A 26,058-nucleotide genomic window follows, 5' to 3' on the forward strand; every position below is an offset into this window, starting at 1 on the left:
CAAAAAGCACATGAAAAAATGTTCCATATCACTAGTTATTAGGGAAATGCAAATTAAAACAACCATGAGATATCATCTAACACCACATTGAATGGCCATTATTTTAAAAAAAGACAACAATAAGTGCTGGAGAGGATGTGGAGAAATAACAACACTCCTTCACTGTTAGTGGGAGTGTAAAATGGTGCAGCCTCTGTGGAAGACAGTTTGGTGGTTCCTCAGGAAGCTAAATACAGAACTGCCATATGATCCAGCAATTCCTCTACTAGGAATATATCCAGAAGGACTCAAAACTATGACAAAAACAGACATCTGCACACCAATGTTCACAGCAGCATTGTTCACAATTGACAAAACATGGAAACAACCCAAGTGTCCATCCACCAATGAATGGATAAACAAAACGTGGTATATACATACGATGGAATACTATGCTGCAATAAGAAGAAATGAAATTGGGACATATGTGATAACATGGATGATCTTGAACACATTATACTAAGCAAAGTAAGCCAGACACAAAAGGACAAATATTGCATGGTCTCATTAATATGAACTAAATACAAATAATAAACACATGGAATTAAAACCTAGAGTAGAGGTTATAAAGAGACAAGAGGAGGGTTGAGAAGAACAATGGATGCTTAATGTATGTAGAAGTTTTAATTAACTTGGCTGTACAAGTGTGGAGATGGATAGAGTTGATAGTAGCACATTATAGTGAGTAGTAACTGGTTTATAAGTGGGATTATGACTGAAAAAGGTAGTCTGAGGAAGTAAATGTTAGTAGAAAGAAAGCTAAAAAGTAATCTAGGGACTGAATAATACAGTGACCCCAGAGATGATTGAGAATTGTGGTTAAGGGTACAAATGCAAGAGAGTCCTTCTGTGAGCTAGAACAGATACACATCACTATTGCAGGGTGATGAGAATATGGAGAAACAAGGGAAAACTACAATCAGTGTGACCTATAGATTGTGGTTAACAGCAATACTGTAATATTCTTGCATCAATGCCAAGCTGTACTGTGCTGATAATGGAGGTGTATGGAAAAAGTGTGCCAAATGTGTGCTATGAACAATGATTGGTGGTAATAGTCTGATGACATTATCTCATAATCTGTAACAAATATTCCACCAGGGTATGGAGTTGTATAGGAAATCTACACATCTGTATGATTGTTTTACATGTTCACAATATCTGTTACAAAAATATATTTTTAAAAAATAATATGGGTTGGGGGGGAAATGTGCCAAATGTAAGATAAGGACTATAGCTGGTAATAATATTTTGACGACTCTCTTGCATAGTTTGTGACAAATGTTTCACACCAATGCAATGAGTTGGTTGAGGGATGATGTATGAGACCCCTGTGTGATGTTATGTATGTTTATTTTGTAAGCTCGCAATTTTTATTATACAGTTATTGTTTATGTGTGTTCATGTGTGAATGATATACTTCAATAAAAAATTTTAAAATAAAAAAAACAGCAAAAAAAAATAAAATATAGGGAAGAGGATGTAGCTCAATCAGTTGGGCTCCCATCTATCTTAGGGGAGGTCCTGGGTTCATGTCCCAGGGCCTCCTTGTGAAGGCAGGCTCACCCACAAGTGCCACTGAGTGCCGCCCAGCCTGCAGAGGCCACGGAGAGAGCCGACTCAGCAAGGTGACACAACAAAAAAAACGGGAAGACCAAAACACAGAAAAGCGTGCAGCAAATGGACACAGAGAGCAGACGTAAGCAAGCCAAGAATGCACTGCAAATGGACACAGAAAGCAGACCGCATACACACACACAAAGCCACAAGGGAGGTATAAATATATATATATATATATAGGAGGTTCCCATATGCCCCACTCCCCACACCCCCCACTTTTCCCACATCAACAACTTCTTTCATTAGTGTGGTACATTCATTGCAATTGATGAATACATTTTGGAGCACTGCTACACAGCATGGATTATAGTTTACATTGTAGTTTACACTCTCTCTTCCAATCCATTCAGTGGGTTATGGCAGGATATATAAATATATAATGTCCTGCATCTGTCCCTGCAACATCATTCAGGATAACTCCAAGTCCCAAAAATGCCCCATATCATATCTCCTTTTTAACTCTCCCTGCCTTCAGCAACTCCCTTGGCCACTCTCTCCACATCAATGATATAATTTCTTCCATTGCTAGAATCACAATAATTCTATAGTAGAATACCAATAAGTTCACTCTAATCCATGTTTTATTCCTCCTTCCCAGGGAAATTTTTAAAATTCTGAGGCCGAGACCTCAGGCCACACCAAATAAATGAGAATTTCTGGGGGTAGGATACAAGGTTTCAGTATTTTTTAAAGTTTCTTAGGATATTCCAAGGTGCCAACAAGTTTGAGAACTACCATTCTAACAGCTAAGAATATCAAGTTAATACATTTGCGACTTAGGGACCCAAAAGTAAACAGAAAGATATTCAGTTCCTATACATCCATCATGAATCTAATCTTTAGCAATTTCCCATCATTTAATTTACCTTTTCTATGATTTGTAACGGGTATTTTCTAGTTCTTATTCCATTTTGAGTATGTTAGCCAAACCCTGATTTCCTTTTATTAAATTATAGCAGCATTCAGTTAGCATAAGAGGCCAAATTCAAAGATGTTGACCTATCTTACTGGTGTATTTGCATCTCAGGATGCCAAGGAGAACAGCTATCTGATTTCAGAAAGTCTTTTCCTCTCCTTCATCTTCTTTATTACCCTTGGAGCTGTGTGAGAGCCTTTATAATTTACCTTTTCACTAACGAGAGTAAAATGCCTGTGCTGCACATTCCATTGCACCCACTGCAAACTTAACAACGGAATTTATGACATGTGCGCTTACCAGAATGTCTATGATGCTCAGGTTCACTCATCCCCAGTCTTAAATTGGCCCTCTCAATGCTGTTTCAATCTATATGGACTCAATCACACACAGGGTACAAATGGTTCAAAGAAATTCACATAATAGCAAGGCAGAGGATGTAGTTTCTGTCAGAGAAAACCATTGTTAACTATGATTGAAAAGACATGAATCCTGCTAAAGATATGAAGCACTGTTATATCTGTTGAAGCTTGGGGGTAATAAATATCCAAAAGTTAAACTTAAAATTCCTCTGGGAGCCCCAGGAACCTTCTGAACATCACAGGGACACCCACAAATTATGATAAGTGTAGTAAAGCCATTTTACATATTAATAAACAAAGGTTGCAAGGTTTACAATAGGCCACAAAAAATAAGTATTGAATTGACACTTAGACTTGTAGGGTGTCTCTCGCCAGTGGACTGAACGTGTCCTTTTACCTGTGCCCATGTACTCAGAAGCTATATTCCCTGCCTAATAAAATATATATGGTTTGATAAGAAGGAGAATACTACTTCATCTCCTCACCAAAGACCCCAGAGAGCTAAGTGCCCAGCTTTGCACCTAAAGTTGAAAAGCCAATAAATTATACAGAAGTAAATAGTTTAATTTTCTTACCCCACATCAGGTTTCCCCATTTTAGGCTTTGGAGGGGATTCTAGCAATTCAAAATATTTAATAACAGCTGTGACATGGCTCAAAACTATCAGAGAATATACCAGGAGCAGGTCTTGGCAAGTACCTGCTGCACAGAAAGTGGCCCTTTACATTTCTGGATATTGGGACCATCTTGAGGTTCTTAGGAAAAGATCCTGGTGTCAAGGAAATATTCAGAGGGCTTGGGTTAGTGCATACATATCAAATGGTAAGGAGGCATTTCAATATTTCAATAACTGGTATGGCTATATATAGTAGATATTAGCCCTCACTCCAAATACTTAGTTGGTTTTGTACAATTCTAGCATTGATTCTATTTACTGGCCAGAGAATGAGTTTTATTTGGATTTTTCGTCTGACATTTTTTTGTCCTGGTTAGGCCATTACACTTTTTTTCCCTGCCTCTTAAAAATTTACTTGCAAGTTCCCTCCTACTCACTAAAATAAAACATCTCAAACGTTAACGAGAGCGAGAGAGAGAGAGAAATAGAAGGAGAGAGATACAAGAGAGACTGGCACATCTAGACAATGATTCCAATTACATAAACAATCCTCCCCACAGCCTTTCCTAATATTCCAGGTTTGCAAAGGACTTGGCACCACAGGTTTATGCCACTCACAATCAGTCCCTCCATTTATCAATTTTACTTTGCACGGTAGTCGGCAAGAATACAAAGATGCAGGAATAATGATAATCTGAGCATAGCCTCTAGATAGTAATGACTGTTGGCTGGAGAAGCTGCTGAGATGCAATAAAATGCATGTTAAGCAGCATTCTTATTCTGTAGTCTATCAGATGCCCTAAGATATCTCCTGATGGCATGTGGCAAGCTATCAGTCAATTCTATTTGGCTATTCAGTGAGCAGAGAAGGGAATGTGTTTCTGCTGCAAGCAAAATCTTGTCCTGGGATAATTCTGCTGGATACCATGAAGTTAACTCTACTTCCCAGCAGTCACTGATTGAGTTGCAAAAAGCCAGAGTCCCTTGTCTGTCTGATCATGATTTCTGCATCTTTTATGCTATTAACCTTTATTCACTCCAATTGCAAAATGCTCTTTTTTATTTGGTCTCTGAATTTAATAGATTGACAGTCTGAAAGATTGAACCATGTAGCTCTGGCCAGAGACATGCATAGAAGTGTTCAGACAGGAGATACCCAAGATGATAAATACAGAGGCACCAGGAAGTTCTCCCTATCCCTTAAAACTACATCTACTTCCTAAAATAGGAACCCTCTCCATTGAAGTATCATGCCCTTTAGCGTAAGGTATTATTTCCTTTTAGAATGTTAACACTGCTCAAATGAGTGACTCTAAATGTAATCAGTCATTTAAACTATAATGAAATTGGATTTATCAGATCCTTTCCTGAAAGAAACCTTTGAAAGTGAAGGAATGAGACATACCTGAAGATTCTTATAAACTAAAGATAAGAAATATGTTTGAGGGAAAATAAGATGAAGAAAGATAGCTGGATGATTAAAAAACATATGGTTGCCTTACTCACGTGACAGAAGGTTAATTGCTTTCTAATATATATTATCTCCATGCATTCTCTTCTTCATCCTAGTAGTAATCATTGTTTTTACTTGGACCTATTATTCTTTGAAAAAAAGAATTGACTTACCAGAATCCGTTACAGCCATGTGTAATCACATGATTAAGAATGGCCATTGAAATATAAGGGTAAGTAGTGGGCTTACAAGAAGGATGCTTAAAGGAACCTAACTTTTCAAAGTGGGGACCCTGTTGTCATCTCCTACTTACTCCTCTTTCCAGCCTCTTCATAATACCTTGAATTCTAGCAATCAGCTTATATGCCACAACCAATCATAAATTAATTCCTTTGTATGCTCTTAACTCCTTGACCCCTGTCTCATGTCACCTTATTGTCTTATCAGAACTGTTACCTTGGGAACCTCACATTTTCCCTAGTCTGTATCTTTACCCACACAACTCAACTGGACTGGAGAAAGGCACAAACCATGGTCTCACTTTAAATTCATGGCTACTAACTCTTAAAGTCACCTGAAATTTGTATATTTCTTTAGTCCATTCATTATTCCCCTCTTGGAAAGCTGCCATATCTTCTGTCTTCTCAGAGCTCTAACAGCTCCTCTCCTATCTTCACTCTCAATAACATTATTTCACCTTTCTCTCAGTGAAGTTATTTCACTGATGAAATAGATTTAATCAGAGGCAAAATGGCATCTGAGTGAATACACCTCATAATCTCTCCTGCAAAGAAGCGGCTGAGTAGGGTTGGAGTCCTGCTGGACCAGGCTGTTTCAGGTGTTTGCAGGGCAGGAGGTGTCTGGATGTTGATTTGGTGGGACGGTGACAGAGGAGATTCTTGCAAGAGGTAGAATTTTGGGTCTCTAACATGGAGGTCAGAGGTTGTGGGTGGGGCCCTTCCCCCTGGGACTGGCAGCCTGGCTGCAGCGATTCCTGAAGGCTTTATTGTGTGGGGTGTTCCCAAGCCCTGAGCGGGCTGTCTGGGGGACTTGAAGGGCAGGAGGTGTCTGGATGTCGATTTGGTGAGACAATGACAGAAGAGATTCTTGTGAGAGGTGGAATTTTGGATTTCTGACACAGAGGTCAGAAGTTGTGGGTGGGACCCCTCCCCCTAGGGCTAGCGGTCCTGCCGCTGTGATCCATGAAGGCTTTGTTGTGCTGCGGTGCTCCCAGGCCCTGTGTTAACCAGATGCATGGTTCCCAGGTCTGTGTCCCCTAAACCCTGGTGGCCCACACTCCAGAGACTCACACACCTTGGGTCTGCAATATCATGGACTTCCCATCCACAAATCCATCATGCCCTGAGGTCCGTCTGAGGACCTTGATTACCCTAGCCCTCGGCGTTTTGTGTTGTTGTTTTTTTTTTCTCTCTCTCCTTGAAATTAGAGGAGTGTACCAGCTGACTTGGGGAGAGTCTGGGAAGAAAGGAGAGGTGAATCTGCTGCGAAAACCCAATTTACCTAAATGTCCTGGGATAGGAAACTTCCTCTGGGAGAAGGTAGAGTCTGAAAATCAATTAGACCTCTCCTAGCACACCTAAGGGGGAGTGAGTGTAGGAGGTGCTATCCAAGCTTCCAATAGCATATTTGGGGTTTCTGGTGAGGTGTAAGTGCTCTCACACTGGAAATAAAGAGTCATAGTCCTGTGTTGAGTTGGTTCAACAAGGACCCACTAGAATCTCCTACTGGGCCTCTCAGGCAGCTTTCCTGCTGCCCTGGGAGAGAGAGAAGTGAGGAAGAGAAAAAGGGGGAAGGTCAGATCCCTGGAATGTATTATTTAACTGCAAAGAGGATTCCTAGCTTGAAACATTGGTTTTTTTTTGTTTGTTTGTTTTGTCGTGGTTGCTAATATTGCATTGTCTCCTGATCTTTTCTCCCATTTTATCCCCCAAAGTCCTTTTTCATTTATTTAGGGTTTTTTCTCTTTTTCTTGTTTGTCCCCCCCCTTTCTTTCCCCCCTTTTTTCTCTTTTCTTTTTTCTTTTCCTACTTTTTCTTCATTTTTATTTTATTTTATTTATATAATAGGTGCTGCAGGGAGCACTTCACACTTGCTGTGTTTCCTCATCCTCCATTTTTTGTTTCTGTGTGTATTGATTTTGGTGACCTATACTATCTGCTTCCCCCACATCTTTCTATCCTCCATCATCTACTGTTTCTTTTACATTACACCTCCCTTTCTTTGCCCACCAAATTGTCTGGCTTTTATTTCGAATACCTTTGTTCTGTTTTCTGTCTTTTATCCACTTTTGATATTATTGTCTTTCTTTTCTCTTTCCCTCTCCCATGAAAACACTGGCCATTTAATTCATACTATATTCCTCCCCATATTCAGTTCACCATCTCATTATAGGTACTCTACTTACTGCTATAACTCTACACAACTTACATGAGTATAATATCCATTCTCTTAGATTTCACATTGTGGCTCTGTTAATATTTATTATCAATACTACTACATACATTTTCTTTTCTTACTCATTTTGCTTTCCCTGGCCCTAATATTTTCCTTCAAAGTGAACTTAGCCAGCAACAAAAAAATAGAGTAAGAAGAACAAAGTGACAAAGAGAAGGCATAACACTTACACACGAACAACAACTACAAGGGACGCTCCATAAGATTAAGTGCTGATTTCTCATCTGAAAATATGGAGGCAAGAAGGCAGGAGTATGATATAGTCAAGGTACTAAAAGAAAAAAAATTCCAACTAAGAATACTCTACCCAGCTAAAGTAGCATTCAAAAATGATGGACAGTTCAAAATATTCACAGATAAACAGAAATTAAAAGAGTATGCCAACAAGAACCCGGCCCTTCAAGAAATACTAAAGGGAGTTCTGCAAGAAAAAAGAAAAAAGCAGGAGAGGAAGAGTTGGAGGAGAGTGTAAGAGCAACTAAAAAGACAAAAGGAGAAGAAAAAAACAAAATATGACAAGCACAAGTCGTAACAAAATATGGCTAACATAAGTAATTCCTTGAAAGTAATAACACTGAATGTCAATGGATTAAACTCATATGTCAAAAGATTCAGACTGGAAGACTGGATAAGGAAATATGACCCATCTGTATGCTGTGTACAAGAAACACATCTTAGACCCAGGGATTCAAGGAGGTTGAAAGTGAATGGCTGGAAAACAATCTTACAAGCAAACAATAACCAAAAAAGGTCAGGAGTAGCTATACTAATATCAGAAAAAATAGACTTTAAGTGCTAAACAATTGTGAGAGATAAAGATGGATACTACATATTAGTGAAAGGGATAATCTTTCAAGAAGAATGAACAATCGTAAATATTTATGCTCCTAACAAGGGCGCCTCCAAATACATGAGGCAACCACTGGAAAAACTAAGTGAAAGAATAGACATCTCTACAATTATAGTGGGAGACTTTAATACACCACTTACAACTTTGGACAGAACATCTCAAAAGAGAATCAATAAAGAAACAAAAACTTTAAACAGTATGTTAGAGGAGCTGGATCTAATAGACATATACAGATCATTACACCTGAATACAGCAGGATATAAGTTTTTCTCAAGTGCATATGGATCATTCTCCAAGATAGACCATAAGCTAGACTGCAAAGAAAGCCTCAATGAATTCAGAAAGATCAAAATCACACAAAATAATATCTCTGACCACAGTGGAGTGAAGCTGGAAAACTGTAAGGGCCAGAGGCCCAGATTTCACAACAAGATATGGAAATTAAACAGCACACACTTAGAAAACAGTGGGTCAAAGAGGAAATCTCAAAAGGAATTAATAACTACCTTGAAACTAATGAAAATAATAACACAACATACAAAAATTTATGGGATGCAGCAAAAGCAGTACTGAGAGGGAAATTTATAGCCATAAATTCATACATCAAAAAAGAAGAAAGAGCAAAAATTGAAAACTAACTGCACATTTAGAAGAATTAGTAAAAAAACAACAAAGTAACCCCACAGGAAGAAGAAAAAAATAAATAACAAAGATAAGAGCAGAACTAAATGAAATAGAAAATAAGAAAGCACTTGAAAAGATAAACAAGACCAAGAACTGGTTGTGTGATAAGATCAATAAAATTGACAAACCATTAGCTAGACTAACAAAGAAAAAAAGAGAGAAGATGCAAATACACAAAATTAGAAATGAGAAAGGAGATATCACCACTGACCCCACAGAAATAAAGACTATCATGGTGGTAGTGTTGCCCAGAGTTTCTTTAAGAAAGAGCTTGTCGGCGGCGTTGGAGACTCTTTGGGACCGGATTGTTTCGGGATTTTTGCTGGTCCGGAGGTGTCTGGACATCGATTTGGAGGGAAGGTAACAGAGAGGATTCGTCTGTGAAATATACACGGAGATACCAGCTACCTGCAGAGGATTCCCTTCTTGGGTAGGCGGAGACGAGGCATCTAGCCCCGCTCGGTGGGGCTGAGCCAGGCCGGGCCGGGCCGCGGTAGCGTTTGGAGCCGGGCGGGGCCGGTGCAGGCCCCGGCTGCGGGCCGCGGTAGCGCTTGGAGCCGGGCGGGGCCGGTGCAGGCCCCCGCTGCAGGCCGCGGTAGCGCTTGGAGCCGGGCGGGGCCGGTGCAGGCCCCCGCTGCGGGCCGCGGTAGCGCTTGGAGCCGGGCGGGGCCGGTGCAGGCCCCGGCTGCGGGCCGAGGTAGCGCTTGGAGCCGGGCGGGGCCGGTGCAGGCCCCCGCTGCAGGCAGCGGTAGCGCTTGGAGCCGGGCGGGGCCGGTGCAGGCCCCCGCTGCGGGCCGCGGTAGCGCTTGGAACCGGGCGGGGCCGGTGCAGGCCCCGGCTGCGGGCCGCGGTAGCGCTTGGAGCCGGGCGGGGCCGGTGCAGGCCCCGGCTGCGGGCCGCGGTAGCTCTTGGAGCCGGGCGGGGCCGGTGCAGGCCCCGGCTGCGGGCCGCGGTAGCGCTTGGAGCCGGGCGGGGCCGGTGCAGGCCCCGGCTGCGGGCCGCGGTAGCGCTTGGAGCCGGGCGGGGCCGGTGCAGGCCCCGGCGGGTACGGAGCCGGGCAGGGCCGGTCCAGGCCGCGGTGGCGGGAGGTGGATGCCGGAGCCGGCTGGGCCGCTGTAGCGAGCGGAGCTGGGCGGAGCCAGGCCAGGCCAAGGCGGCGTGAGGAGCCGGGCAGAGCCGGTCCAAGCCTCCGCGGCGGGCGGAGCCGGGCCTGCGGAGGGGTTTCTGTTTTTTTTTTGTTTGTTTGTTTGTTTGTTTGTTTGTTTTTTTTTTTTTAATTTTACTTAAATTTTTTTTTTTTTTTTTTTTTTTTTTTTTTGAGCATCTGCAGTACTGGGGAGTTCGTGGGCCCTGGGCGGCCTATTGGGGGTTTGTGGGAAGGGAGGTGCTTGCAGACCCATTTGGGCAGACAGACGGGGGGGTTTTAGGGCAAAGCGGGGGGAAGTTGTTGTTTTAGATAGTGTTGCAATTGTGACACGTGTGTACCTGTATCTCTCTTCTCCCTATCCGTTCCCCACCGTTTGCCCATCCTCTTTTTTTTTCTTCCTTTCTTCTTGCCTTTCTTTTTTCTCTATTATAATTAGTTTGTTTTTGTTTTTGTTTTTTTTCGGTTTTCTCTTTCCCTCTTGTCCCTCATCTTCCACTTATTTTTACTTTAATTCAAGTATACAATAGGTGCTACAGGGAACACCTCACATTTGCTGGGTTTTCCCATCCTCCACTGCCTCATTTCTGTGTGAACTGATTTAGGCTACCTACACTATCCCCCTTCCCCTGCATCTTGATATCCACTATCATCTACTGTCTCTCCTATATTCCACCCCCCACCTCCCGTTCTTTGATCCACAAAGTGTCTAACTCTTAATTTCTAATACCTTTGTTCTGTTTTCTGTCTATTATCCACTCTTGAAACTATTACCTTTCTTTTCTTTTTCCCTCTCTCATGAAAACAATAGCTGTGTAGTTCATACCATATTCCTCCCAAATTCAGTCATCAACTTCATAAAAGGTACCCTACCTACAGCTATAACTCTATACAATCTACATGAATCTAACCTCCATCCTTCCAGATCTCATATTCCTGCTTTATTAACATACATCACCAATACAACTTTACACTTTTCCCTTGCTTACACAATTGCCTTTCCCCAACACTAATACTTTCCTCTAAAGTGAACTTAACCAACAACAAGTAACTAGAATAAGAAGAAAAAAGTGACAAAGAGAAGATATAACACCTGTGCAAAAATAACAACTAATTAACCTCCAAGAGCAGACAAAGAAGCTAAGGAACTGATTAAATTCGTCAAAATAAAGAGATGACCAGAAAGCAACAAAAATCTACGAACCAAACCAATAATCAGGAAAACATGGCTGAATCCAATCAACAAACCAATAATCACGAAGGGGAGCAAAACTTGGCACAAGCAATGAAAGATCTCAGAACATTTATCACTGACAAATTTGATGCAGTAATGAAAGAGGTTAACAACATGAAGACATCACTTGGAGGGGAAATTGCAGACATACGCAAAAACATAACAGATATGATGGGAATGAACACCACAGTTCAAGAAATCAAAAATACACTTGCAGCAAATATCAGCAGACTAGAAGAGACAGAGCAGAGAATTAGTGATGTGGAAGACAGTACATCAGAAATTAAACAGATAGTAGAAGGGGTCAATAAGAAGATAGAAAAAATCCAATTAGGATTTAGGGACCTGAATGACAATGCAAAACGCTCAAACATACGTATTATAGGCATTCCAGAAGGTGAAGAGAAGGGAAAGGGGTCAGAAAGAGTGTTGCAGGAAATAATGACTGAAAACTTCCCAAATCTACTGAAAGAGACAGATGTACATATCCAAGAAGCACAGCGCACTCCACAAGTCATAAACCCCAACAGGCCCACCCCAAGACATATACTTGTCAAATTATCCAATGCTCAAGACAAAGAGAAGATCCTAAAAGCAGCAAGAGAAAAGAAAACCATCACATACAAGGGAAGCTCAATTAGATTAAGTGCTGATTTCTCTTCTGAAACCATGGAGGCAAGAAGACAGTGGTATGATATAGTCAAGGTACTAAAGGAAAAAAATTTCCAACCAAGAATACTCTACCCAGCTAAACTAGCATTCAAACATGATGGAGAGTTCAAAATATTCGCAGACAAACAGAAACTGAAAGAGTATACCAACAAGAAACCTCCCCTTCAAGAAATTCTAAAGGGAGTTCTGCAGGAAGAAAGGAAAAAACAGGAAAGGCAAAGTTGGAGGAGAGTATAAGACCAACAACAACAACAAAAAAGACAAAAAAAAATATACAAACAAAATATGACAAACACAAATCCAATCAAAATATGGCTAACACAAATAATTCCTTGATAGTAATAACACTGAATGTCAATGGATTAAACTCACCTATCAAAAGATTCAGACTGGGACACTGGATAAGGAAATATGACCCATCCATATGCTGTCTACAAGAGACACATCTTAGACCCAGAGACGCATGGAGATTGAAAGTGAAAGGCTGGAAAACAATCATACAAGCTAACAATAACCAAAAAAAGGCAGGAGTAGCTATATTAATATCAGACAAAATAGACTTTAAATGTGAAACAATTGTGAGAGACAAAGAAGGATACTACATTTTAGTCAAAGGGAAAATCTGTCAAGAAGATCGAACAATCATAAATATCTATGCCCCTAACAAGGGTGCCTCTAAATACGTCAGGCAAACGCTGGAAAAACTAAGTGAAAGAATAGATACATCTACAATTATAGTGGGGGATTTTAATACACCACTATCAATTCTGGACAGAACATCTCAAAAGAGAATCACCAAAGACACAAAACATCTGAATAGTATATTAGAGGAGCTCGATCTAATAGACATATATAGATCGCTACACCCAAACACAGCAGGATATACATTTTTCTCAAGTGCACATGGATCATTCTCCAAGATAGATCATATGCTAGGCCACAAAGAAAGGCTGAACGAATTCAGAAAGATTGAAATCATACAAAACATTATCTCTGACCACAGTGGAGTCAAGCTGGAGATTTGCAAGGGAAAGAAGCCCAGATTTCACACCACGATTTGGAAATTAAACAACACACTCTTAGAAAAACAGTGGGTCAAAGAGGAAATCTCAAAAGAAATCAATGACTACCTTGAAACAAATGATAATGATAACACAACATACCAAAATTTATGGGATGCAGCAAAAGCAGTACTGAGAGGGAAGTTTATAGCCATAAATTCATATATCAAAAAAGAAGAAAGAGCAAAAATTGAAGAACTAACTGCACATTTGAAGGAATTAGAAAAACAACAACAAAGTAACCCAACAGGAAGAAGAAGGAAGGAAATAACAAAGATAAGAGCAGAACTAAATGAAATAGAAAATAAGAAAGCACTTGAACAGATAAACAAGACCAAGAGCTGGTTTTTTGAGAAGATTAACAAAATTGACAAACCTTTAGCAACACTAACAAAGAAAAAAAGAGAGAAGATGCAAATACACAAAATAAGAAATGAGAAAGGCGATATCACCACTGACCCCACAGAAATAAAGACTATCATAAGAGGATATTTTGAAAAACTATATTCCAACAAAAATGACAATCTAGAGGAAATGGACAAATTCCTAGAAACACATAAACAGCCCATATTGACAAAAGAAGAAATTGATGATCTTAACAAACCAATCACAAGCAGAGAGATAGAATCAGTTATTAAAAATCTCCCAACTAAGAAGAGCCCAGGGCCAGATGGCTTCACAGGTGAATTCTATAAAACATTCCGGAAAGAACTGACACCAATTCTGCTGAAACTATTCCAAACCATCGAAACAGAAAGAACATTACCCAACTCCTTCTATGATGCCAACATTACCCTAGTACCAAAGCCAAACAAAGACATCACAAGAAAGGAAAATTACAGACCAATTTCTCTAATGAACCTAGACGCAAAAATACTTAACAAAATACTTGCTAATCGTATTCAACAACACATTAAACGAATTATACACCACGACCAAGTGGGATTCATCCCAGGTATGCAAGGATGGTTCAACATAAGAAAATCAATCAACGTAATACACCATATAAACAGATTGAAGGAAAAAAATCACATGATTATATCTATTGATGCAGAAAAAGCATTTGACAAAATACAGCACCCTTTCTTGATAAAAACACTCCAAATGATTGGAATACAAGGAAATTTTTTGAACATGATAAAGAGTATATATGAAAAACCTAAAGCCAATATTGTTTACAATGGAGAAATCCTAGACTCCTTCCCTCTAAACTCAGGAACAAGACAAGGATGCCCACTGTCGCCGCTCCTATTTAACATTGTCTTAGAAGTACTTGCTCGAGCACTGAGGCAAGAACCAGAAATAAAAGGCATTCAAATTGGAAAGGAAGAAGTCAAAATTTCATTATTTGCAGATGACATGATCCTATACATAGAAAACCCTGAGAGATCTACAACGAAGATTCTAGAACTCATAAATGAGTTTAGTAAAGTCGCAGGTTATAAGATCAATGCGCAAAAATCAGTAGCATTTCTGTACACCAATAATGAGCAAGATCAGGAGGAAATCAAGAAACAAATACCATTCACAATAGTAAATAAAAAAATCAAATACTTAGGAATAAATTTAACTAAAGAGGTAAAGAACTTATACACTGAGAACTATACAAGATTGTTCAAGGAAATCAAAGAAGACCTAAATAAATGGAAGACTATTCCTTGTTCATGGATAGGAAGACTGAACATTATTAAGATGTCTATCCTACCAAAATTGATCTACACATTCAATGCAATCCCAATAAAAATCAATGCAGCCTTCTTTAAGGAATTAGAAAAACTAACTATGAAATTTATTTGGAAAGGAAAGAGACCCCGAATAGCCAAAGACATACTGAAAAAGAAAAACGAAATTGGAGGAATCACACTACCTGACTTCAAAACATACTATAAAGCTACGGTGGTGAAAACAGCATGGTATTGGCATAAGGAGAGACATATAGACCAATGGAATCGAATTGAAAGCTCTGATATAGAACCTCACATATACAACCACATAATATTCGATAAAGCCACCAAACCCTCTCAACTGGGAGAGAGTGGCCTATTCAACAAATGGTGTCTGGAGAACTGGATAGCCATATGTAGAAGAATGAAAGAGGATTACCATCTCACACCTTATACAAAGATCAACTCAAGATGGATCAAAGACCTAAATATAAAAGCCAAGACCATAAAAACCTTAGAAAGCAGTGTAGGGAAACATCTACAGGACCTTGTAATAGGTAATGGATTTATGAATATCTCACCAAAAGCACGAGCAGCAAAAGAACTAATAGATAAATGGGACTTCCTCAAAATTAAAGCCTTCTGCACCTCAAAGGAGTTTGTCAAGAAAGTAAAAAGGGAGCCCACACAGTGGGAGAAAATATTTGGCAATCATATATCTGATAAGAAACTTATAACTTGCATATATAAAGAACTCCTACATCTTGAAAATAAAAAGATAAACAATCCATTTAAAAAATGGGAAAAAGACTTAAACAGACACTTCTCCGAAGAAGAAATACAAATGGCAAGAAAGCACATGAAAAAATGTTCCAAATCTCTAGCTATCAGGGAAATGCAAATCAAAACCACAATGAGATACCATCTTACACCCATAAGATTGGCAGCTATGAAAAAAACAGAAGAATACAAGTGCTGGAGAGGATGTGAAGGAAGGGGAACACTCATCCACTGCTGGTGGGAATGCAGAAGGATCCAACCATTCTGGAGAACAGTATGGCGGTTTCTCAAAAAACTAGCCATAGATTTGCCATATGACCCAGCAATACCACTGCTGGGAATATACCCAGCAGAACTGAAAACAAGAACACAAACCAATATATGTACACCAATGTTCATAGCAGCATTGTTCACTATTGCCAAAAGTTGGAATCAACCCAAATGCCCATCAACAGACGAGTGGATCAATAAAATGTGGTATATACACACAATGGAATACTACTCGGCTGTAAGAACAAACACACTACAAACACATGTGATAACATGGATGAATCTTGAGAACCTTATGTTGAGTGAAGCAACCCAGACATTGAAGGACAAATACTACATGACCTCAATGATATGAAATAAACAAGCTGCCCTAGATAGCAAGAGACTGAACGATAGGCTTGCAGGAAATCGGAGGGTGGAGGAAGGATATGAGCTGATGTCTGCAGGGGTGGAATTTAAGACGAGATGGTGGTAAGTATGAACACAAAGAAGAGATAAAAGGGGGGCAAGGGGTTGCCTTTGCTTGGGGCTTTGCGGGTTTGAGGGTGGCTGGGGAGGGACGGGTGGGTAACGTTGCCCAAAAGTGGGGGGAGGGAGGGGTAGCATACGAACCAGGAGAGGGTCAGGTGTTGGTGGAGAGTAAAATGCCGAGAAAATCATATCAAAATATAATAAAGAGGGTTACCTGTTTAGAATGCTCGGAGGGGAGGGTCTGATGCAGGACGGGCTCCTGGGGAATGTCTAAATGCTCATTCTGCCAGAGTGGGTGACACCATGGGGTAGAAACCCAAGTAGTGAGAGTGGGGGTGGACCCACATCCTGGGGAGGACTAATGCCATCCAATAGAGGGAACTGTATCCCTCGAGAGAAAGGGTGGCTCCCAGGGCATTGGGGCAGTTGAGCAAGTTAGGCCCTGAACACTATTCCATCTATCTCTGGAAGTGGCTCCTCAGGAAACGGAGGTTGGCTATCACTGAGGGCACTAAGGTGGAAGGGAAAATGGACGTTAAATGTGTGGAACCAAAGTAAATGGGGGGTAAGAGAGGAGTTTCTTGAGAGTACACAAGGATGGATATAAAACATGTAATATTACACCATAACATATAGGAGATGACAGACTGATAATGTAAACCATAATGTAAAACATAGGATAACTAAAAATGTAAAGAACTGTGTATCCTAAAGTATGCACCATAATGTAAATACAGATGTCACCTTGTTAGAAAGCTAATGTCTCAGACTCTGTACATCACTTTAAGTAAATATGATATGAATAGGGCGTAAGAGTATCACTGTGGAAGGGAAAAGGTTTTCTGGTGGATGTGTGGGAGTGCTGTATATTATATATATACATTGCTGTGGTCTAGGACTCCTGTGAAGAAAAGCTGAATAATTAGGGGGGGGGGGGAAAAAAAAAATAGGATGTGGAATTTTTTCAAGTCAACATTCTTTATCTAAGTTCTTTATCTAACTTTATCCAAGTTCTTTATCTATCCTTTAAACTCATCGCTATATGCCATTCCCTAGTAAGGGACCATGACATTATATTGGGCTTCAAATTTCGGGGAGTTCTGGATCACAGAGTGTTTCAACAATGGCAATGGAGGGATACTGGTATGGGATACCAATGACAGATGATATATGACTGTCAGGGAGCTGTACAGAACATATGTCCAGGGTGCATGGTAATGTTTGGATATACTCATAGTGGCAACAATTAAAAACCACAGTAGGGGGGGTACTGGGTTCCCGGCCAGTGGTGCTCTGTCGTGGTCCCTAGGGGAGCAGCGACAGTCTCCCAGGTACAGTGGTGGGGACCGGGAGGCAGTGAGGGTTCAACAGTGAGCCCCTGATACTAATGACTATGCTTGTGAGCTGATAAACCCAAAATAATAACAAGGCCTAGAGCAACTTTGTGCCTGGGAATTTCCTTCTGTCAGCCTTCATGTTACTCAAATGTGGCCAGTCTCGAAGCCAAACTCAGCATGTAAATGCAATGCCTTCCCCCCAGCGTGGGACATGACACCCGGGGATGAGCCTCCCTGGCAACGAGGGACCACTATCAACTACCAACTGATGATGCAACTGGAAAATGACCTTATACGGAAGGTTCAATGCGGATCAGCAGAATATCCATGTCTACATAAAATACCATGACTTTAAAATGCTGTTTGACCTAAAGTAAGGGGGAAATGGAAAGGAGAAATGAGTTTATATGGCTACGAGTTTCTAAAAAAGAGTCTGGAGGCTGGCAGAAGGTTTGCCCTCATGCACAACTGAGCAGAGTCAGAGAGACAGATAAAGCAGATACAACCCCCAGATATTGGTTCCTTTGAGGGCTAAAGAGACCCATGGGAGTTATGGTCATGGCCGATGGGGTTAACTACCAGGGCAGATGGCCCCTCTTTGGAAATGGTGTTTATGTGTGATGAATCTGGACTCAGATGGGATCTCCCTTCATAAGACTTTCATGCTAATGTGCTGGAGGTGCAGTTAATGTTGGGGTTTAAGATATATTTAGGGGATTTGAATCTCTGGACTGACAATGTGATAGCCAGATCCTGAGCCTCAACAGACTCCAGCACCTACAATCTGATTTATTGGACTTACCACACTCAGCTAAGATGGAGGTGAAGGACAACCACCACACCATGGAGCCTAGAGTGATTACAACTGAAAATGGGAGGATTGCATCCAGCATCCAGGTGGAATCTGAGCCTCCTCTTGACATAAAGGTGCAATGGACACAACCAATCCAGTGTCCACATAGAAGAGGTGGCATTGGATTGGGAAAAGTGGACATAATGGACAAAGGGTATGGGGAAAGGCAGGAAGAGATGAGAGGTGGAGGCGTCTTCGGGACATGGAGCTGCCCTGGATGGTGCTTCAGAGGTAATCACCGGACATTGTAAATCCTCACAGGGCCTACATGATGGAATAGAGGAGAGTATGGGCCATGATGTGAACCAATGTATATGAGGTGCAGAGGTGCCCAAAGATGTACTTACCAAATCCAATGGATGTGTCATGATGATGGGAACGAGTGTTGTTGGGGGGGGGGGGAGAGGGGGGGTGGGGGGGTGGGGTTGAATGGGACCTCACATATATATTTTTAATGTAATATTATTACAAAGTCAATAAAAAATAAAAAAAAAAAAAAAAAAAAAAAAAAAAAAGACTATCATAAGAGGATACTTTGAAAAACTATATTCCAACAAAAATGACAATTCAGAGGAAATGGACAAATTCTTAGAAACACATAAGCAGCCTATATTGATGAAAGAAGAAATTGATGATCTCAACAAACCAATCACAAGTAAAGAGATAGAAACAGTTATTATAAACCTCCCAACTAAGAAAAGCCCAGGGCCAGATGGCTTCACAGGTGAATTCTACAAAACATTCCAGAAGGAACTAATGCCAATCTTGCTGAAACTCTTCCAAAAAATTGAAACAGAAGGAACATTACTGAACTCATTCTATGATGCCAACATTACCCTAGTACCAAAGCCAAATAAAGACACCACAAGAAAGGAAAATTACAGACCAATTTCTCTAACGAACCTAGACGCAAAAATCCTCAACAAAATACTTGCTAACCATATTCAGCAACACATTAAACGAATTATACACCATGACCAAGTGGGATTCATTCCTGGTATGCAAGGATGGTTCAAATTAAGAAATCAATTAATGTAATACACTATATAAACAGATTGAAGGGAAAAAATCACATGATCCTATCTATAGATGCCAAAAAAGCATTTGACAAAATACAGCACATTTTATTTATAAAAACACTGTAAAAGATGAGAATAGAAGGAAATTTTCTGAACACAATAAAGAGTATATATGAAAAACCCACAGCCAACATCATTTACAATGGTGAAATCCTAAAATCTTTCCCTCTAAGATCAGGAACAAGACAAGGATGCCCACTCTCACCTCTTCTATTTAACATTGCCTTAGAAGTACTTGCTAGGGCACTGAGGCAAGAACCAGATATAAAAGGCATTCAAATTGGAAAGGAAGGAGCCAAAATTTCATTATTTGCAGTTGACATGATCCTATATATAGAAAACTCTAAGAGGTCTACAACAAAGCTTCTAGAACTCACAAATGAGTTTAGTAAAGTCACAGGTTATAAGATCAATGCACAAAAATCAGTAGCATTTCTGAACATGATTAATGAGCAAGCTCAGGAGGAAATCAAGGAACAAACACCATTTACAATAATCAATTAAAAAGTCAAATACATAGGAATAAATTTAACCAGAGATGAAAAAAACTTATACACAGAGAACTACACAGCCCTTTTCAAGGAAATCAAAGAAGATCTAAATAAATGGAAGAACATTCCCTATTCATGGATAGAAAGACTAAATACTATTAAGATGTCTATCCTACCAAAACTGATCTACACATTCAATGCAATCCCAATAAAGATCAACACATCATTCTTTTTTTTTTTTTTTTAAAGATTTATTTATTTATTTAATTTCCCCCCCTCCCCTGGTTGTCTGTTCTTGGTGTCTATTTGCTGTGTCTTGTTTCTTTGTCCGCTTCTGTTGTCGTCAGCAGCACGGGAAGTGTGGGCGGTGCCATTCCTGGGCAGGCTGCTCTTTCTTTTCACGCTGGGCGGCTCTCCTCACGGGCGCACTCCTTGCGCGTGGGGCTCCCCCACGCGGGGGACACCCTTGCGTGGCACGGCACTCCTTGCGCGCATCAGCACTGCACATGGCCAGCTCCACACGGGTCAAGGAGGCCCGGGGTTTGAACCGCGGACCTCCCATATGGTAGATGGACGCCCTAACCACTGGGCCAAAGTCCGTTTCCCCACATCATTCTTTAAGGAACTAGAAAAACTAGCTATGAAATTTATTGGAAAGGAAAGAGGCCCCAAATAGCCAAAGACATATTGAAAAAGAAAAATGAAATTGGAAGAACCACACTACCTGACTTCAAACCATACTACAAAGCTACAGTAGTGAAAACAGCATGGTATTGACACAAGGAAAGACACACAAACCAATGGAACCGAACTGAGAGTTCTGATATAGATCCTCATATATAGAGTCATACAATATTCGATAAAGCCACCAAAGCCTCTCAACTGGGACAGAATGGCCTATTCAACAAATGGTGCCTGGAGAACTGATATCCATATGTAAAAGAATGAAAGAGGATTACCATCTCACACCTTATATAAAAATCAACTCAACATAGATCAGAGACCTAAATATAAGAGCCAAGATCATAAAGACTTTGGAAAGCAGTGTAGGGAAGCATATACAAGACCTTTTAATAGGAAATGGCTTCATGAACTTCACACCAAAAGCATGAGCAGCAAAAGAACAAATAAATTTGTTCAAAATTAAAGCCTTCTGCACCTCAAAGGAGTTTGTCAAGAAAGTGAAAAGAGAGCCTACAGAATGGGAGAAAATATTTGGTAACCCTATATCTGATAGGAGACTTATAACCTGCATATATAAAGAATGCCTATATCTTGAAAATAAAAAGACAAACAAACCATTTTAAAAATGGGAAAAAAGATTTAAACAGACACTTCTCCAAAGAAGATATACAAATGGCTAAAAAAATGCTCAAAATCTCTAGCTATTAGGTACATGCAAATCAAAACTACAATGAGATACCATCTTACTCCCATAATATTGGCAGCTATGAAAAAAACAGAAGACTACAAGTGCTGGAGAGATTGTGGAGGAATGGGAACACTCATCCACTGCTGGTGGGAATGCAGAAGGATCCAGCCATTCTGGAGGACAGTTTGGCGGTTTCTCAAAAAACTAGCTATAGATTTGCCATATGATCCAGGAATTCCACTGCTGGGTATATAAAACAAGGACACAAACCGATATATGCACACCAATGTTCATAGCAGCACTATTCACTATTGCCAAAAGTTGGAATCAACCCAAATGCCCATCAACAGATGAATGGATAAATAAAACGTGGTATATACAAACAATGGAATACTGCTTAGCTATAAGAACAAATACAGTACAAACTCCTGTGATAACATGGATGAATCTTGAGAAACTTACTTTGAGTGAAACAACCCAGTATTGAAGGACAAATACTTCTTGACCTCTCTGATATGAAATAAGTAAACCAAGCTGTCTCAGAGAGCTAGAGACTGGATGATAGGCTTAAAGGAAGTTGGGGGTTAGAGGAAGGTTGTGAGCTGACACCCACATAAGTGAAATCTATGATAAGCTGGAGGTAAGTATCTGTACAGGGAAGGGTTAAAATGGGGGCATAAGGATACCCTTGGGTGGGACTTTCTGGGCTTGAGGGCAGCTAGGGATGGGAGAAAGGGTCAAATGGCCCAAGAAATTGGGGGATGGGTGGGGGGAACATTTGAACATAAGAGATTTTCAGGTATGTGGTTGAAATTATAATGTAGAGAAAACTCTTTAGAAAATGTAATAAGAAAGGTTACCTGTTTAAGATGCTTAAGGGAGGGCATCTGACACAGGGCAAGCTTCTAGGGAGTGTGTGAATGCTCATTTTGTCATAGTACATTGTATCACTGAGTGGAGACCATACAATGAGAGTGAAGGTATACCCACATCCTGGGGAGGACTGATGTTCTCAAACATCAATTTGGGAATTGTATCTCTCGAGAGAACTGACGGCTCCTAATCAGTTAGGGCAGTCGAGTACATTAAGGCCCCAAAATTGTTGCAAGTATCTCTGAATATGGTCCTTCAGGTAATGAAAATTGATTGTCACTGTGGTTCCTGAGGGGAGGGGGAAAGAGGTATTGAATAGATAGAATCAGTGTAACTGTGGGGTAATGGAAGTGTTCCACAAAATCATGCAATGATGCATTTAGAACATGTTAAATTACACCAAATAATGTTTAAAACTCTATAGGCTAAAATGTAAACCATAATGTAAAACATAAGATAACAAAAATTTAGAAATTTGTATAGTCTAAAATATAAACCACAATGCAAACCCAAATGGAACTATGTTTGAAAGCTATTGTTTCAATATCTGTACATCAATTGCAACAAATATAATATGCACATATATAAAGACCATTGCTGGGGAAGGGACAAAGTGTTTGATGTTGGATATGTGGGAGTACATATATTGTATATGTGAATTACTGTGATTTAAAACAAGTAGAATAAAAAAAAAGAAAGGATGTAGACTCTGAGGAATAAATGGCAGAAATTGCCTTGCCACTGTACATACAGGGCAACACCTATAGCAATGATGAAAGGCAAAATGTCAAAAACAAAGCTTTTTCATTTTTTTCATTTTTTGATATCCCAATTTATTTTTACTTTAATTTTTCTAAATTAATATGCATTCTATATCCAACCTTTAAACCCATCACTATATTAAATTTTACTATTAATGGAACCTGACAAAACATTAGGCTTCCTTTTTAAAGAAGTTTCAGACCACAGAGAGGTTCAACTCTGGCAGGGGAGAAACACTGGTGTGGGGTGTTATTGATAGGGGGCACATGGTTGGGTGGGAGTTCTCCAGAGCATGTATACAGTGTACATAAAAATGTTTTGATATTTTCATAGTGGTTTCAGTTAAAAACAACACTTGAGGGAGTGCTGAGTTCCTAACCAGGAGAGCTCTATCACATTCTCCAATGGAACAGCAACAATCCCCCAAGTGCAATGGCAAAGACCAATAAAGACGAATGGTCCAACAAGAGCCCTTGATACTGAAGACTATGCTTACGTGCCTGTGTGCCTGAAATATGAACTAGGCCTAGAGCTGCAGGGTGCCTAAGAGTTACCTCCTGAGAGCCTCCATGTTGCTCAAATGTGGTCAGTCTCAAAGCCAAACTCAGCATGTGAATGCATTACATTCCCCCCAGCATGGGACAAGACTTCCCTGAATAAACCTCCCTGGTGTTGAGGGATTACTACCAAGCACCAGCTGATGATGTAACTAGAAAAATAAAAGGGTCAACTCAGACCAGCAGAATATCTCAGCCTACATGTAATATTAGGTGTTAAAAACTGCTTTATAACTTTGGATAAAAGGGGGAAATGGAAAGGACAAATGAGTTTATATGGCTATGAGTCTCCAAAAAAGAGTCAGGAGGTCATCAGAGGGGTGATGCTTACACATGCCTCAGCAGTATCCCAGAGACAGCCAAAGCAGATAGAAGCCCAGGAACTGGTTCTCCTGAGGGCTACAGAGGCCCACAGGTTCTACATCATGGAAGATGCTCTGGAGTTCAGTGCCATGTCAGCTGGCCCTATTTTGGAGTCCGTGTTTCTGAATGTGAATAGTTGGACTCAGAAATGACCTTTCTACACATGCCTCTTCTGTTACTTTTACCAGGCCTGTGGTTGTTGCTAGGGTTGCTGTATACTCAGAAGACCTGAATCTCTGTACTGTCCATGTGACAACCAGGCCCTGAGCCTCAGCAGACTTGCAACTCCTACCATCTGGTTTATTGGACTTACCTTGGCCAGCTAACAGAGATGTGGAGAAGGTCAACCACCACACCAGGGAGCCAAGAGTGCCTACAACTGCAAGCAGAATTACATCCATCATCCATGTGGAATCTAAGCCCCCTCTTGATATAGAGGGGGAGTGGACATAACCATCCCAGGGTCTGCAGGCTGGATGAATAGCGTATGGATTAGAGTGGACTTACTAATATTCTATTCTGGAACTATTGTGATTAGTAATGGAAGAAATTGTAGCATTGATGTGGAGAAGGTGGCCACAGTAGCTGCTGAGGGTAGAGAGAGGGAAGAAGAAATATGATGTGGGGGCATTTTCAGGACTTGGAGTTGTCCTGGGTGGTACTGCAGGGACAGATGCTGAACACTGTATGTCCTGCCATGGCCCACTGGGTGAACTGGGGGAGAGTGTAAACTACAATGTAAACCACTATCCATGTGTTGCAGCAGTGCTCCAAAATGTATTCATCAAATGCAATGAATGTGCCACGATGATGAAAGAGGTTGTTAATGTGGAAGGAGGGGGTGAGGGGGATGGGGGGTATATGGGGACCTCATATTTTTTGAATGTAACATTTTTTTAAAAATGAAGGAAAAATAAATAAATAAAAGAATCTTCTCCTTGATTCCACACTCTCCTCTATTAATCCATTTTTTTTATTTTAATTTTTTTTATTTTTAGAGAAGTTTAGATTTGTTTGATCTAAATATAGGGGATTCCCATATTCTCCTACTCCCTCCCTCCTCACCCTACTTTCCCATATTAACAACATCTTTCATTAGTGTGGTATATTTGTTACAATTGATGAATACTTATTGAAGCATTGCTACTAAATGGACTATAGCTTATTTTGTAGTTTACATTCTGCCTCACACCATTTTATAGGTTCTGACACAATGTTTAATGGCCTGTATCCATCATTTTAAAGTCACACAATGTCATTGCAATTCCAATGCCCTGAAAATGTCCCCATGTTACACCTATTTTTCCCTCTCACTTCCCTCAGAACGTCTTGTGGTTAATGCCTTTATATCAATAATAAAAGTTCTTCCCACTGCTAGAATAGTAAGTCTATAATAGAACAATGATTGTCTACTTTAGTCCATTTTTCATTCTTCAATATTGAGGAATTTGTGATGGTGATGCCTATTCTGTTTCTAATAGAGAGGAGGCTTAGAATCTATGGGTCAGATGAATAAAACTACTTTGCTTAACCCATTTTTATCCTTTGTTTATGACAAAATTCCTTAAAGGAGTTTTTATACTCAGTCTCTACAATTTCATTGACCCATTCTCTCATGAAGCCTCTCCGATTAAAATCTAATTCCTTCCACTCTAATTAAACTACTGTTTTCATGAATTTCATTCACAATGTCTGATCCAATGACCAATTTTCTGCCCTTTTCCTAATTGACTGAGGCAGCAGTTTGATATGGTTATGAATTCCAAAATTAGATTTTGGATTATCCTTGTAATCTGATCTGTACTTGGGCATGTGAGTTATGATTAGGGCATTGAGTCCCCACCCCTTGTTGGGGTACTCACAGATAAAAGGATGACAAAGAACAGAGTTGAGGGCTTCTGATGTTGGAGTTTGATGCTGAAGACTTAAGCTGGAGCCCCAAGAAGTAAGCCCACAGAGGAAAGAGGAAAGCTCCAAGAAGAAAGGAAACTTGAACTCAGAGAGAAGCAAGACCCTGGAAGGGAGGAATCCAGAACCCTTGCAGATGTTAGCAGCCATCT

Source organism: Dasypus novemcinctus, chromosome 4 (assembly GCF_030445035.2).
Source record: "Dasypus novemcinctus isolate mDasNov1 chromosome 4, mDasNov1.1.hap2, whole genome shotgun sequence".
In the NCBI taxonomy this organism is placed as follows: domain Eukaryota; kingdom Metazoa; phylum Chordata; class Mammalia; order Cingulata; family Dasypodidae; genus Dasypus; species Dasypus novemcinctus.